This window comes from Balaenoptera physalus, assembly GCF_965194825.1.
Source record: "Balaenoptera physalus genome assembly, chromosome: 15".
In the NCBI taxonomy this organism is placed as follows: Eukaryota; Metazoa; Chordata; class Mammalia; order Artiodactyla; family Balaenopteridae; genus Balaenoptera; species Balaenoptera physalus.
In genome coordinates this window covers 87,593,871-87,608,378 of record NC_138894.1, presented here as the reverse complement: position 1 = coordinate 87,608,378, position 14,508 = coordinate 87,593,871, and the positions used below count along the sequence as shown (strand labels likewise).

General features: G+C 41.2%; 1 long non-coding RNA gene across 1 annotated transcript in view; it reads right to left on the bottom strand.

Annotated features, from left to right (window-relative positions):
• LOC309643627 overlaps positions 1-14,508 on the bottom strand; it is a 98,233-nt gene that overhangs the window by 46,547 nt on the left and 37,178 nt on the right. The window lies entirely within an intron of this gene.

Below are 14,508 nucleotides of genomic sequence, written 5' to 3'. Positions count from 1 at the left end.
TTTGTAAAAATGGCTTAAAAATCATAGGTAATTCTGAAATCACTAGTTAAAAAGATTGCATGGTGCTATGATATTATAATATTTAATAAATATTAACTAAATCATTTAAAATTATCAAAGGTTTTGGGAAGGGAAAAAATGAGGTTGAGGTTCTTTTATCCTTAAGTGTGTCAAAATAACTTTGTTATAAGATGGTAATGCCCTGAAAATCTAAGTTTGTAGAAGAATGTAGAATATTTCCAGAACAATTAGCTTAAATGAGGCAAAGTAAAATAGGATATAAATGAACCCCACTGTAGGCAAATGTGATAGAAAATTCATGCTACGTGGATTCCCCAAATTATGATTCTAGTAATCTGAATACCTGCTTTAAAGGAAGATATCCTAGAAAAATTATGGAATCTAATAGGAAAGACTGAAACTGTTTTCATTTTTCTCGGAAACTGTAAGAAATCAGAGTGTTTTTTGTTTTACTTTTGAAGAAAACCACCTCAGATCGCACACCATTAGTACAGCAGAGCTGGGTAAGAAGCCATCTGGCAATCCCGACTTTAAAACTGGTAGAGAAATACGGTGACGCTTCCTCTGAGTTTCCCTGAAGAGAGCCATAAACTCATTTTTCATTTCTGTGGCAGATGTTTTTTGATTTTTATAATGTACCAGGGACTGTACCTCACACAAAGTTTACAGTGGTGAAGATGAAACAGTCCCTGACCTCAGAGAGTCGGCAGATCATTACAATGAAGTAGGATACTTTCCACAGAAAGGGAAATATCGTGCCCTTTGAAGGCACGAGTCGGGAGCATCCAACCTAATCCAGAGCATCAGGGAAGCCTGGTTGGAGGAATTAACCTAAAATTACACTTTTGAAAGTCTTAACTAGGAAAAAGACTGGAGGTAAGGAGTTCCAAGAAGCAGAGAAGAAAATACGCAAAGGCAGAGGGGATCAGGAAGTACAAATGCTAACCACTAGGAATGCCCGAAGTAGAGAATAAGAGCAAGGTCAGGGCCACGTAGCAAAGAGCTGTGTGTATCCCATGTAGCAGGGATCAAGTCTGCTATTTAGTAAACAAGGTATCCACTACAGCTGTTCTTTATTCTAGGGGAATAAAGCAATTTGCCTCTGGAGCAATTGATTTTTTGTTTAGGAAAACACCGTGATGTGTCTATTGCTTAAGAAAGACGAGGAACAGGGGTTGTGGCCTGATGTGGGAAGGGAGGATGGGCAGAGAGAGCTGAAGTACCTCTATCAGAGATGCCACATCCAGCCCAGGGGCGGGAGTGGTGGAGGAGGGCAATCAAAGCACAGCATAAGAGAGTGAGAGGTGAGGGGAGGGTTCTAGCAGGGAAAGAGGTAGAAAAATGGGGACTGAGACCAAATGATTTTTTTGACAGCGACAACTAATGTGCAGTTTCAACTTATTCCAAGTACCATGCTGTAAGCCCTCAGTGTCATGACCCCAACCTCAGTAAAGTCAGTTACAGCCTTGCATTAAAGATACTTTGGAAGAATTTAAAAAACCAGGAGCAGTCCCTCCAACACGAAGCCCAGTACATAGGAAGTGTTTGGCATATGATGCAAGAAAGAGATCAACCAGGAATTCAATGGAGAAAGGGAACCAGATGACCAGAAACACTCTAAACCTCTTTAGAACTCTCAGAGGTATAAGGAGGAAGATGGGTTTTCTGCGGAATGGGGGTTTAAGCCACATTCTTTAAATGGTAAATTGCCAGCATGATTCCAGATTGTTAGGTGCCTTGGGCCCCCATATGGCAGGCACTTCATATTAAAGAGTTTCAACTAAATCCTAATGGAAATTGTGAAGCCGGTAAGAGAGTGCTAGTATGTGAGAAACGTGACCATTCTGAGTGAATTATAGGAACAACAGAGTCAGGTAGGAAGCGTTGCAGAGAATAGGTAGGAGCAGCAAAATTAGGTGCAGTAATCCAAATAAAAGACGGCAGCAGCGACATCTGGGGGTGAGGGGTGATCACTGTAGAGATGTTAGAAAGTGGACAGATAACAGAGAAATACGACCTTATGAGTCTGCATCCACTGAAGAATCAAGAATGACACCCAGTGTGGAGAAAAGGGAACCCTCCTACATTGTGGGTAGGAATGTAAGTTGGTGCAGCCACTATGGAAAACAGTATGGAGGTTCCTCAAAAGACTAAAAATAGATTTGCCATATGATCCAGCAATCCCACTCCTGGGCATATATCCAGACAAAACTACAATTCAAAAAGATACATGTACCCCCCACGTTCATAGCAACACTATTCACAATAGCCAAGAAATAGCCATGGAAACAACCTAAATGTCCATCGACAGATGAATGCATAAAGAAGATGTGGTACATATATGCAATGGAATACTACTCAGCCATAAAAAATAAAATGAAATAATGCCATTTGCAGCAATAGGGATGGACCCAGAGATTATCATACTAAGCGAGGTAAGTCAGAGAGAGAAAGACAAATATCATACGATGTCACTTATGTGTGGAATCTAAAATATGATACAAAAGAATCTATGAAACAGAAACAGACTCACAGACATAGAGAATGGACTTGTGGTTGCCAAGGGGGTGGTGGGGGAGGGGTGGATTTGGAGTGTGGGATTAGCAGATGCAAACTCCTATCTATAGGATGGATAAACAATGGGGTCCTACTGTAGAGCACAGGGAACTATATTCAGTATCCTATGATAAACCATAATGGAAAAGAATATGAAAAAGAATATATATATATGTATAACTGAATCACTTTGCTATACAGCAGAAATTAACACAACATTGTAAATCAACTATACTTCAATAAAAAAAAAAAAGAATGACACCCAGAACTAAATTTAGAGCAGCTGAGTGGATATATGGTGCCATTCACTGAAACAGGAAACTGGAGACAGAGCAGGTTTGAAAGCTACTAAGAAAATTACACTTTAGACATGTTGGATTATGATGCTTATTAGACATCAGTAAGACATCTATCAAGTGTCTGGTTGGATATATAAATCAGGAGCTCAGATGATAGGATGGTATTGAAAATAAAGATCTGAGAGTATCACTAGATAGAAGCCACACACACACGAAACCTAAACTAAAACCAAAAATAAGCCAAAGATATTTATGAGATTACTCCTAAGAGTATGTAGAATATGAAGGGGAAAGTCCAGAAGATGTAACTTCAGAATTAAAAAAAAAAAAAAATACTGAGAAGGGGGTCAAAGGAAAGAAGGAAATAAGAGTATCAATTCAGGACAAGGGAACTGAGAGTTTCAAAAGGAGTGAGTGGTCTCTGCCAAATGCTACTAGGTGATCGAATAATAAAAGGTGCCAGAAATACGTATGTCAATTTTACGCTAGAAAGATGACTGATGACTTCAGCAAGAATAATTTCTTTTAGCCTGAGGTCACAATGCAGGCATGGGTGAGCAAGTGAGTTGACTGACCCTACAAAACTCCATCAAGACATTTGGCTTGACAGAGAAGACATTCAAGAACCTTCCCGACCTGTGTGCTATATAGAAGGTATGCTATATATGGTTTTAATAATGCTTCATGATGAATCTTTCCCCATCATTTTACTTTCGACTCACCTATCTTGTTTTGTTTTAGTGAGTTTCTTGCAGAGGCATATAGTTGTGCCCTGTCTTTCACCCACTCTACCAATCTTTTAATTGGTGTATTTAGACCACTCATATTTAAATTAATTATTGATATGTTGGGGGCATAAGCCTGCCCTTATTATTTGTTTTCTGTTTGGTTGTTCTGGTTTTCATTCTTCTGTCCCCCTTGCCTTCTTATGGGTTATTTAAATGTTTTTAAAATTTCATCTTGATTTATCTATCAAGTTTTTCAATGTATCACTTTAAATAGTATTTTAGTGGTTACTCTATGTATTGCAATATACACTCATAACATAGTCTCCGATATTGACATTTTACCAAGTCAAGTAAAATGCAGCTATCTTAGTTCAATACAGGTCCCTTTACTCAGTTCACTTTTAATATATGAGTTCATCGTTTCCTCTATATACATGGAGCACCACATCAGATAATATTATAATTTTTGCTTCAACCAAACATAATTTTTAAAAACTCATTCTCAGAAGGAAGCCTACTATATTCATCTCTAGTTTTACATGCTTCATTGTTCTTCCTTTCTTCTCTCTAAGCCAGCCTTCTTCTTTTATTATTTCTTTCCTGTTTAAAACAGTTCTTTTAGCCATGCTTTGAGGGGTGTTCTGCTAGCAACAAGTTCTCTTAGTTTTCCTTCATCATATGTTTTTCCCTTCATTCCTGAAGGATATTTTTGCCACCTATAAAATCCAGAGTTGACAGTTCTTTCCTTTCAGCCTTTGAAATATTTTGTGCTGCTTCTTTCTGGTTTCCATGGTTTCAGATGAGGAAACCACTGTTGTTTAAATTATTCCTCTATAGGTCATGCATTGTTTCTCTCTAACCTCCTAACAATGAATTACATCTGCAGTGATCCTATTTCCAAATCAAGTCACAGTCTGAGGTTTGGGTGTTAGGACTTCAACATATGAATTTGGGCAGGGGGTATAACTAAACCCATAACATCTGCAATGTCAGCTCTTTAAAGATTTCAAGACATTTAAACATTTTTTAAGTGTCTTATCCAAGTTTAATCATTATTTCTAGTGGTACGGGTTGTTTGAGTACCATTTTATTGAAAAGAAACTTTGATTAGTGTTGGTTAACTCATTCATTTAATCATTTATTCACTGAGTCAGCAAACCTGAGCTCCTACACTGTGCCAGGCAGTGGTGATAAAAAGAAAAATTATATATAGATACCAACATTCCAAAGTTTATAGCAATTATGGGGAGGGGAGAATGGCATAGACACATACAGCCATAATGCAAGTTCAAGCAAGATCAGATCCGTAAGAGTGGTAGAATATGCTTTGGTGATTTGTAGGAGGGAGATTATTTCCCTATCAAAGTGAATCAAGAGAAGCTTTATGGAGAGAGTAGCATCAGATCACCATCTAGAATAGGTAGGGGTTGAACGCATACAAATAAGAAGAAATGGGAACTTCCCATAGAAGGAAGAGATTGAACAAAGGCAAAGAGATGGGGATGCGCTTGAAGTACACAAGGAACAGAGGATCCGGTTTGCTGCTTTTTCCCGTGAATGCTGATTGTGCCACCCGACACGTTTGAAAATTTGTGCAGAGCAGAGATAAACCGTTGGTTGATCAGCGAGAATGAGCCAGACTTTAGAATTAATCAGACCTCGGTCTGAATCCTGGCCCTCACACTTGATAGCTGCATGCGCTTTCCTTGCCTGAGTCAGTTTCCTCATTACGTACCTAACAGGTGATTGCAGAACGACGAGAACTGAATGCAAAATATTCAGCACTCTTCCTGTTATTCCCTCTAGAGTGACAGGCACAAGCATTCATGACCGCGTGTGATTGTGCCGTTCTTGTGTTTCCCAGTTCCCCGGTCTACTGGCAAGTAGGGGCTGCTGTCCACCCTTCTTCTCCCCTGCCAAGCTTGTGTGCTGGCTAGGGCCGCATCCACCGGAGGAAGGGATGCCTGCCTCTCCTCAGCAAGGCAGCGTCCCCTTGTCGAGCAACGTACCAATCTAGAGGGGGAGCATTTTTCTGATTCATGTAACAGGGGAGTAAAAATGCCCATGGCTCTGGGCATAGGATGGGTACATTGTAAGGCCAAAGAGATCACTGTTTCTAATTGATTTCATAATAAAACTTGTCATGATAAAGGCCAGGGTACCTAAAGACTTTTTTTTAAATACCTGTACATTTTGTCACAGTCTTTGTTTTTTTTTTTTTTCCTGATTAAGAATATCATGAAATCTTATACAATTTCTTTTTGGTGCAATCTTAGAATCTGAGACAAAATACAAGAAGGCAAAGACAACTTTGAAATCAAACCTCAGCATTCTGTAACTGTGACAGGAAAAATGAAGACAACCAGAATAAAATGTGCACAAATTTAAATGGTGATAAGACACACGATGTAAAGGGAAGTGCAGTCATGACAACCGTCTGATTAGATAACTAAGTATCATTTGTAATGTTTATATGGTATAGCTAATCGCGATATAATTAAGAAAGTAGCCGGTCATAACTGTCCAGTTATACCTGAAATGCTCAAGTGATGCAAGTGGGATTGAAATGTTAGTAGCAAGTTTTACTTATTTAAGTGTAGAGGAACTGCCTCCCTGAAGCCTTCCTGTTCATCGCTCCAGTCTGCCTCAATCTCTCCCACTTCTGAATCCTCACAACACGGTCACAAAGTGGAGAAGAGTTAAAATGACCAATCTTGACTGGAAACCTACAAGCAGTACAACCATGTGCAAGTTTTTTAACCTCTCTCAACATCAATTACGTCTTAGATTGGGCTGCCGTAAAGATTAAGTGAGATAACGTATTCAAGCCACTATACAGGAGTACCTGCCATATGATGATCTCACAATAAATAGCATCTAGTAATATCACCTGATACTCTTTATTAATTTCCCCCACTGCATTACACATCTGTGGCAATCTGAACCGCCTCTAACCCTAAAACCAACAGCTATGCTGAATTCATGGTCAGAATCATGATGACTGGACCCAGTTAATAATAACAGAGATATTAAAACAGGAAAATATTTCAAAGTTATAAGAAAAATGTGAGTCAGGGGTTATATAGATGATCAAAGACCTGGATTGGGGAAAAGCTGCAAAATCTCATACACAGATATGTCAGCCTCTAGTAATTCACTTGCCACAATGTATGTAAATTAATGTTTTGAATATAAGCTTCCTTAAGTTACAACGTGCATTTTTCAACAAAGATGAAGTCAAAAATAATTAAAATCTATGGGCAATAATTTTAACTTATGCAATATGGTCTACTGTGTATTCATGACTGACCACAAAGAACTGAAGACAATTGCGAATAATGGTTGTCTTGTATCATTTTCAACAGTAGCGGAGACATACATGATAAGTTAGACAAGTGATGAAACATACATCACCGTCTGCCCTGAAGTTTACACTTGTCATTTACCACCTCCCAACAGGACTTAAAGGGCAAATATATCTTTCCATCTGATGTGAAAGCTAATTTATTTTGAATTTATCTGATAATAAAACAAAAGCAATTTCAATTTTCACTGTGAACTAGTAGCTTGGACCTGCAATCTAAGACAACAACTTTTGAGAGAAGCCAGTGTGGATCACGGTGAAGGTATAGGAGTCAGACAGACCTGTGTTAAAACCCTGGATCTACTGTATTAATTATATAGAGCGAAAGTTACAATGCCAGCCTGAGGCAAGAGAGGTTACAAGGATTACAGGAGATAATGCGTGACTTGCTTAGCTTGGTGTCTGGCATGTGGTAAGCATCCAGTAAATAGTAAGGACTGTCCTGCTGTGAAAATTATCAATCACAGTGACCGCGTTCAGATAAGGGGTGCTAAAGGCAGGCTTTAACAGCAATATTAACAAACATAAAATCCTAAGACAATTGTAAAAATGTGTGTGCCAGGAGGAAGGGCTCTTTTATTCACTGCATTATCTCCTGAACTAGGACAGTCCCTGACACAAAGCAAGTGCTTAATAAATATCTTTTGGACTAATTAACAGCAAGCTCTAGGAAATTACATTCCAGAGGACCCTCCAGAACGGGCAAGACATCATGGTGTCTGTTTTTCTCCTCTGTCCTCCCAGCATGCTCTCTGCTGAGGAATTGACCAATTTGGTCAAGGTTGTGAAGCACCAACACTGCAGCATAAAGCCTTTCAAACATGAAAGAGAACTTTCTGTACAGCAAAAGCTCTCCAGTCAAGGGTCTCTTATGTTTCTTAACTCACCTAAACAGAAACAACTTTAGTTCTGTTGGGTGGAAAGTGATGTCAGTGCCAAGAGCAATGGACCTGGATACGGGATGCTTGGCCCTTGTCTCAGGCCTGCCATTCACTAGCTGTGTGGCCTTGAGGTCACTGCAATAACCACCCGCTGGTGTAAGTCAAGGGCTTATGCGTGTTGTAAAAAGTCAGAGATATTCCATAAGAAAGGGAAGTAAAGTTATGAAACATTCTGTGAATTGGTTTCCTCCTTATGCAATAGAAAAACACCCTGATTCGTCTACACCACAAGGCTCCTGAAGAGATCAAATAAAAGCCCTTGAAAATAATCACTAGATAAAAATACAGTATTTTTATTTGTCCAGGAAAATACTACTTTCTCCCAGGAATAGCTGCAGCTTATTGTAAAGAATTTTTAAAAGGAAGAGACTGAGCAACTAGTAAAGAAGTAAAAAACTGAAAAAAACAAAACTGGCTATTAGATGACAAAAAGTTTTAAAAACGTATTTCATTTTAGAAGAACTACTAAGAACTACTAAGAGCCTAAGAACTACTTTCTTAGGAATATCATTTTAAAATTGAGTTGTTGTAGCAGCTAATTTTTTTGTATTTGGGCCCAAAAATAATATGTAAAAAAAAAAATCTTTGTTCATTTTCCAATATATAGTGAAGGAGAAAAATGATAATGGGGAGAGAAGGTCAGTTTATTCTGATTCTGAGCTCTGTCTAGAAAAGGGGGTATAAGGATAGGCTATTTCTATTAATCTTTTTGTCTCTAGAAACAAAAATAAATGATATATAGAGAGTTCAAAATGTCTTGTGTTATCAGAGGAAAAACTAGTTGAAAAATATGCTGCATTCAGAAAGTAACATAAACACTCAGCCTGCCAACAGAGCTGAGCCTCCCCCACCTCAATATCTGCCTGCAGAGCACAGAAGGGCTCCTCCCTTCAAGGTTCCGGGGCCCGGGATGCAACCAAAGTGTAACAAATATTCCAGAACACTGAGATTTGCTTTTTCACAGGAGAAGCAGAACACAAATTCTTGGCTGGTGCGGGGAGCATGTATCAGGGAAAGACACCAAAGCAGGAAAGTCCTGGGAGTTATTCCGAGAGGCCCACAATGTCTACACGGAAGTTCAAGGACATGCCCTGAGTGGAACGGCTGGACCATGTGTAATAAAAGCACACTCACCACAATCCTAAATAGCAATTTTTCCTGGGAAGAAATGGGATACATTTGTGTGTGTGTGTTCGCTTTTCTATGTTTTCCAAATCTATAAGAAACAAAACATTTTTGTAATAAGAAAAAAAAGCAAATAAAAATGTTATAGTTCAAAAATTTATCCCAATGGGGCTTCCCTGGTGGCACAGTGCTTAAGAATCCGCCTGCCAGCACAGGGCACATGGGTTCAAGCCCTGGTCCGGGAAGATCCCACATGCCCCGGAGCAACTAAGCCCGTGCACCACAACTACTGAGCCTGCGCTCTAGAGCCCATGAGCTACAACTACTGAGCCCACGTGCCTAAAGCCAATGCTCCGCAACAAGAGAAGCCACCACAATGAGAAGCCCACGCACCGCAACGAAGAGTAGCCCCCGCTCGCCGCAACTAGAGAAAGCCCTCACGCAGCAACAAAGACCCATCGCAGCCAAAAATAAATAAATTTATATAAAACAAAATTATCCCAATGAAATTGATGAGAATTTAGTATCTTTTAGGGTTTTTTTTTTCTTTTTGTTTTAGTTTCAATACAGCTTCATATTCCTAGACCGTATTCCTAGACTCCAGCTCCCACTGTAGCTCCTTAAAGAATTGATTAGGCTGCCTGGTCGTTTTTCCGGGAATTGTTTCAACATTACCTAAATGTGTGTAGGCAACACTGTGCTACCATCTGCTTCTAATGAAGACGATAATGATGAAGATCACAGCCCTGTGGGTTAAGACTCCATCAAAATGCGTATGTGTTTACAAAGCAGTGGCTATTGATTTAAGTCACTGCTTTGGTAGAAAGGGAACAGTGTTTCAACATCTTTTTGCTTCTGCTTTCAAGGATCTCTATTTCCCACCTAGATGTGCTGTAGGTTCGGAGGTTTGAGGACTCCCTTACCATCCCACTGGGTTTAACCTTTGAATGTAATTTCAAAGACCTGACAGTCGGTGGGGATCAGTGTAACAGCTTTATTAATCTTAGAAATTGTGTAAGAACCACCAGTGTAGGATATCTGAACAGAGTTGGTTTGGAGACTACTACTTGGGTCTGAGGACACATGGGACTCCCTTGCCCCCTCCCCCTTCATGCTAACAGGACCTGCAGGCAGCCATTATCAGATTTTCCCATTCGGTCACATGCTAAGAAGCTGCACTGGGACAGAGGGTGGATATAGACTTATTACACCAAGACAGGAAGCAGAAAGGAACTATGGATCCACAAGGTGAGCAAAGAGAGAGAGAAGCATGACTCCCAGTAACCAATTTCGTAGAAACCCAAGAAAACTGCTAGAGAGAAACTCTGAAATTGCTCACTGCAATATCCCCACTCATGGGGAAGAGAGCAGAGTCTCTCCTGACATTGGAAGAAAAGGTTGACTGTTCCTCCCCCCCTCCCTAACTTTTGTTCTCTCTTAATCCATTGGGTCCAAAGGCCAAGACTCTGGCAGCCAGGAGGGTTGTGTTAGATCATTAGCGCATCGAGGTTTCTGCCGGTGAGCCCAGAACTACAGCGGTCCCTCTTATGACTTGGGCAGTGCAGCTCTTGTCCCTGGAGGCCCTCAAGAAGAGTCAGGATAGGACATTAAATTAGCATCACAGGCATGCTGCATCTAGGCCATCACTTCTACACCTATTTCTCATTCCACAGTATATCATCCAAATATTGCATAACAGGATAAGCGACGGATAATAATATAAAAATGCCTCAAATTTGAATGTGGGTTTCCCCCATTATTACATTCCGAGAGAGGAAATAAAATAAAAATCACCTCTGCCTCATAAATTACAGTTTAGAGAACTAAACCCAAAGCTCCTTGCTCCCCGTTAGGTAGAATAACACCCCCCGCCCCCAACTCCAGTAAGATGTCCACGTCCTAATCCCTGGACCTGGGCATATATGTTACCTTATGTGGCAAAGGTTGCAGATAGAATTAAGGTTGCTAATTAGCTTTAACACAGGGAGATAGTCCCCGGATAATCTGAGTGGATCCAATGTAATCATAAGGGACCATAAATGGGGGAGAGAAAGGCAGAAGAGGTCAGACCCAGAGAGAAGGCAGCAGAAGAAGGACTCTGCCTAACGTTCCTGGCTTTGAAGATGGAGGAAAGGGGCCTTGAGCCTAGGAATGCGGACAGCCTCCTGAAGCAGCGAAAGTCAAGAGAACAAACTCTTCTAGAACCTCAAGTGGGCCACACAGGCCTGCCGAGACCTTCGTTTTAGCCCAGTGAAGTTTATTTAGCTAATGTTTATTTTGAATTTTCAGAACCATAAGATAATACATTTGTGTCATTTCTTATGATAATCGAGAATCTAGAATCCTACTTCCTTATCCTTTTCTCCCTCAGCCAGATGTAACTCACCTGGAGGGAGTTTGGGTTCTTTGGCAGAAGTTGCATCCCAGGCTGCCACCTGCTCGAATGGGCGCTGCTTTTAGCACCTCCACAACTGAATTAGTGCAGCTCCAAGCTTCTCATGAGTGTCGTGTTTCCAGAGTCAGTTAGGACACGTAAGAATATCACAGCACCAGATTCGTGCCAACAGAATTCAGATAGCACAACTAACCCTCACCCAGGTTCCAGAGCAGCTCCCACACAAAGTACTGTGTTTCCAGATCCTAGTACACAATTTAGAGAGGAACCCAGGCTCACAGTTTTGTCTCCACCTACGAATGTAACAGAGACCTAGTGCTGGCTGAGAAAAGGGGGAAAATATTTGGGGCTTCAGTTCTGCTGGGATGCTGGTCTCGTTCTCCCATGGGTCTCAATCTAAAATCAGGATGAAGAGATCTTCTATTGAGAGGCTACTTGTGACCTTCTGATTTATTGGGAGTAGGGGGTGTGGGGAAATCCACCTATCACACAGCCTCTCCTAGGATTTCAACAGTTACACACAGATGCTGCCTCTTAGGATCTGGCCCTCTGAAATGCCATTTCTGTTCTGAACTGTAGGTTCCAGAACTCAACACTGAACTACGGCGTTCAGTGTACAGTCTCTGTACACTAGTGGCATTGGCTCTTAGGAGGTTTCCTCACGTTTACAATGTTTATAACAGGGAGCTCACCGAACCAACCTCACTGCCTTGCTTTCCCCGTGACGTTATCCACCCCCAGCAAGATGCCCAGGCGTATTTTATTGCTGTGTATTTTATTGCTGTGTATGAGTGGCTATTGTTTCTACCTCTTGCACTTGATTTACACAGGCTTAGGAAGCTTCTCCCTTGAGGGTAGTCCTCCAGTTTTCTACCTGTGTCTCAGTATAAAACTACCTTCAGCAAATTCATGAACTTCCAAAAGCATGTGTGCCTCTGGGGGCCAGTGAGAAGACCCTAGACCATGAGCTTCCCCGACAGATCTTCCCATCTCTCAACTTTTGAATTTTCCAAGCCTTGACTAACCTGTTCTATTTTCCCAGCAGTGAAGTTTCTTTCTTTCCTCATTGTTCTATCACAGAGGGGTAAGTCTCCGAGTACTCCAGTTCCTGTTTTTCCTCCCCCTCCTTCTCAGCAGGCCAAGTGAAGTTTAGAACTTTTTAACCTACTTTCTAAGTTGCTTCTCTTTCTTCTCAATCACATGTGGGGCTATCCCTGTGCGCGGGATCACCGTGCTTTCCTTCCTTTCACTTTGCTCTTGGGCTAAGCACACACACCTTCAGATTCTCTTTCGTTTTGTCCCCAGCCTGAGAGATAAAAATTCACTCGGTTCCAGGTCGGCCAAAAATAAATGCAACCCACCACCCAGGGGATCTAATTTCAATCATGTTGACCTTTACATCTGAAATTTAGGATGTTATCTGTCCTAAATCTCTCTACTCCGTACATGTCCTAGTTGGGTTCCCCTCATAGTACGTAGTAAATAGCTGTTCTCATGAGCAGCTGTGTTATTTTAAAAACTCAGTAAATACATTATGCTGATATTCCCTTAATAACCTGCACAAATCTCATGTAACCTCTTCATGCATCTGTCCCGGGTCTTGGGGTGGTTCCCATGTGCTCTTATGATTCACTGGCCACCCCTCCCTAACCCCCTCATCCCTGCCTGCTGCTAAGAGGAGGTTTCCCAGTAATGCCCCAGACAGTCTTTCTCTGGGGAACATCCTGGCTCACTCTAAGAATGTACTGCTTAATGTGGCTAAATTTGGGGGAGAAATCCAGTCTCCTATTTAGTAACCACTAAATCATCCCCTTCGTTTTTAGTTCTCCCTTTCAAAGCAATTAAATATGGCACACCTCCTTCTCCCATTCATATCCGTATTCTCTCAGATGCTGAGTTCTCAGTCTTTTGGTTAAGAAAATTCCTCACTTGGTCCGTTTCAATGGGCACATCCTCTTTCAGTTTTTCTTTCACTTTTCTACTGCTCTTCTCTGACTTGACAATAAAAACATGCTTTTTAAAAAACTAATTCTGCTCCAACATAACTGACCAAACTCCATGCCTGAAAACAGTCTGTTTCAGACATAGGATGTTTTCACGCTTTTTCCATTTAATAGGCTTTCTGTCTCAATCCACCAAGATGACATGTTGCCGAAAAAGGAGGAAATCTTCCTTTTTATTGAAAAGGAAGATTGAAAAATACAACATTTCCCTGCCATTGATCTCAGTATGGGTCTCTGAAACCCATGTTCAGGGCTTATGGAGGAAATAATCTAGAACCAGCTTGAGGCCCTGTGGATAGGACTCCACAGTCTCTGGAAGCTGAATGAATCCAAGTGTCCACAGCTCCCTCTTTTTCTGGATGCAATTCAAAACAAAACCAAAACAGAATTTGGGAAAGCTGCTCTAGTACTTTCTGTCAAAGCCTTAGTATTAACAATCTAAAGGTCAAAACATCACGCATGAGTGTTCTGGATGTACAATTTGGTTGCTTTTGGTAGTTTAAAGTCCCAGTAATATAATGTCAGCCTGTCACTGCAATGATGTACACATCCTGCTGCAACTTTCTAGGCCAACGCTTGGCATATCAGCTCCCATGAGCAAGGACTCAGATTCTCCAGAAAGTTGCTTTCTTTCTAAACGGCACAGAGTATGAGGAAATGTTTGATGCTCAAATCCTACTACTTGCTCCTCTCGCTGTCTTCCTGTCTGAAATCTGGTGAATAGAAGTATCAAATGGCAAACAGACTGGAGATTGCTACTTGGGCCTGGGCCCCAACACAGCATCCTGGTCTATCCGTACCTAAGTAAAGCAGCTGGACCCACTGACAGGCCACGCTGATGTACACAAGGGGTTTTAGACTGAAAAGCTGGAGCAGGGGCCCAGTCCCAAAATGGGATTAGGACCAGCACAGATGAGTTTAATTCACTGAAAAAGAAAACAGTGGAGCACCGATTGGAGTCTGCCACCTAGAAGACACTGGCACAGCAGTTGAAAGCAGAGCTCAGGGGCCATGGTTGGGGCCAACAGAACGGTCTGAGCCCCCCTCCCCTTGTCCCAGCCCAAGCCCTGGAAGAG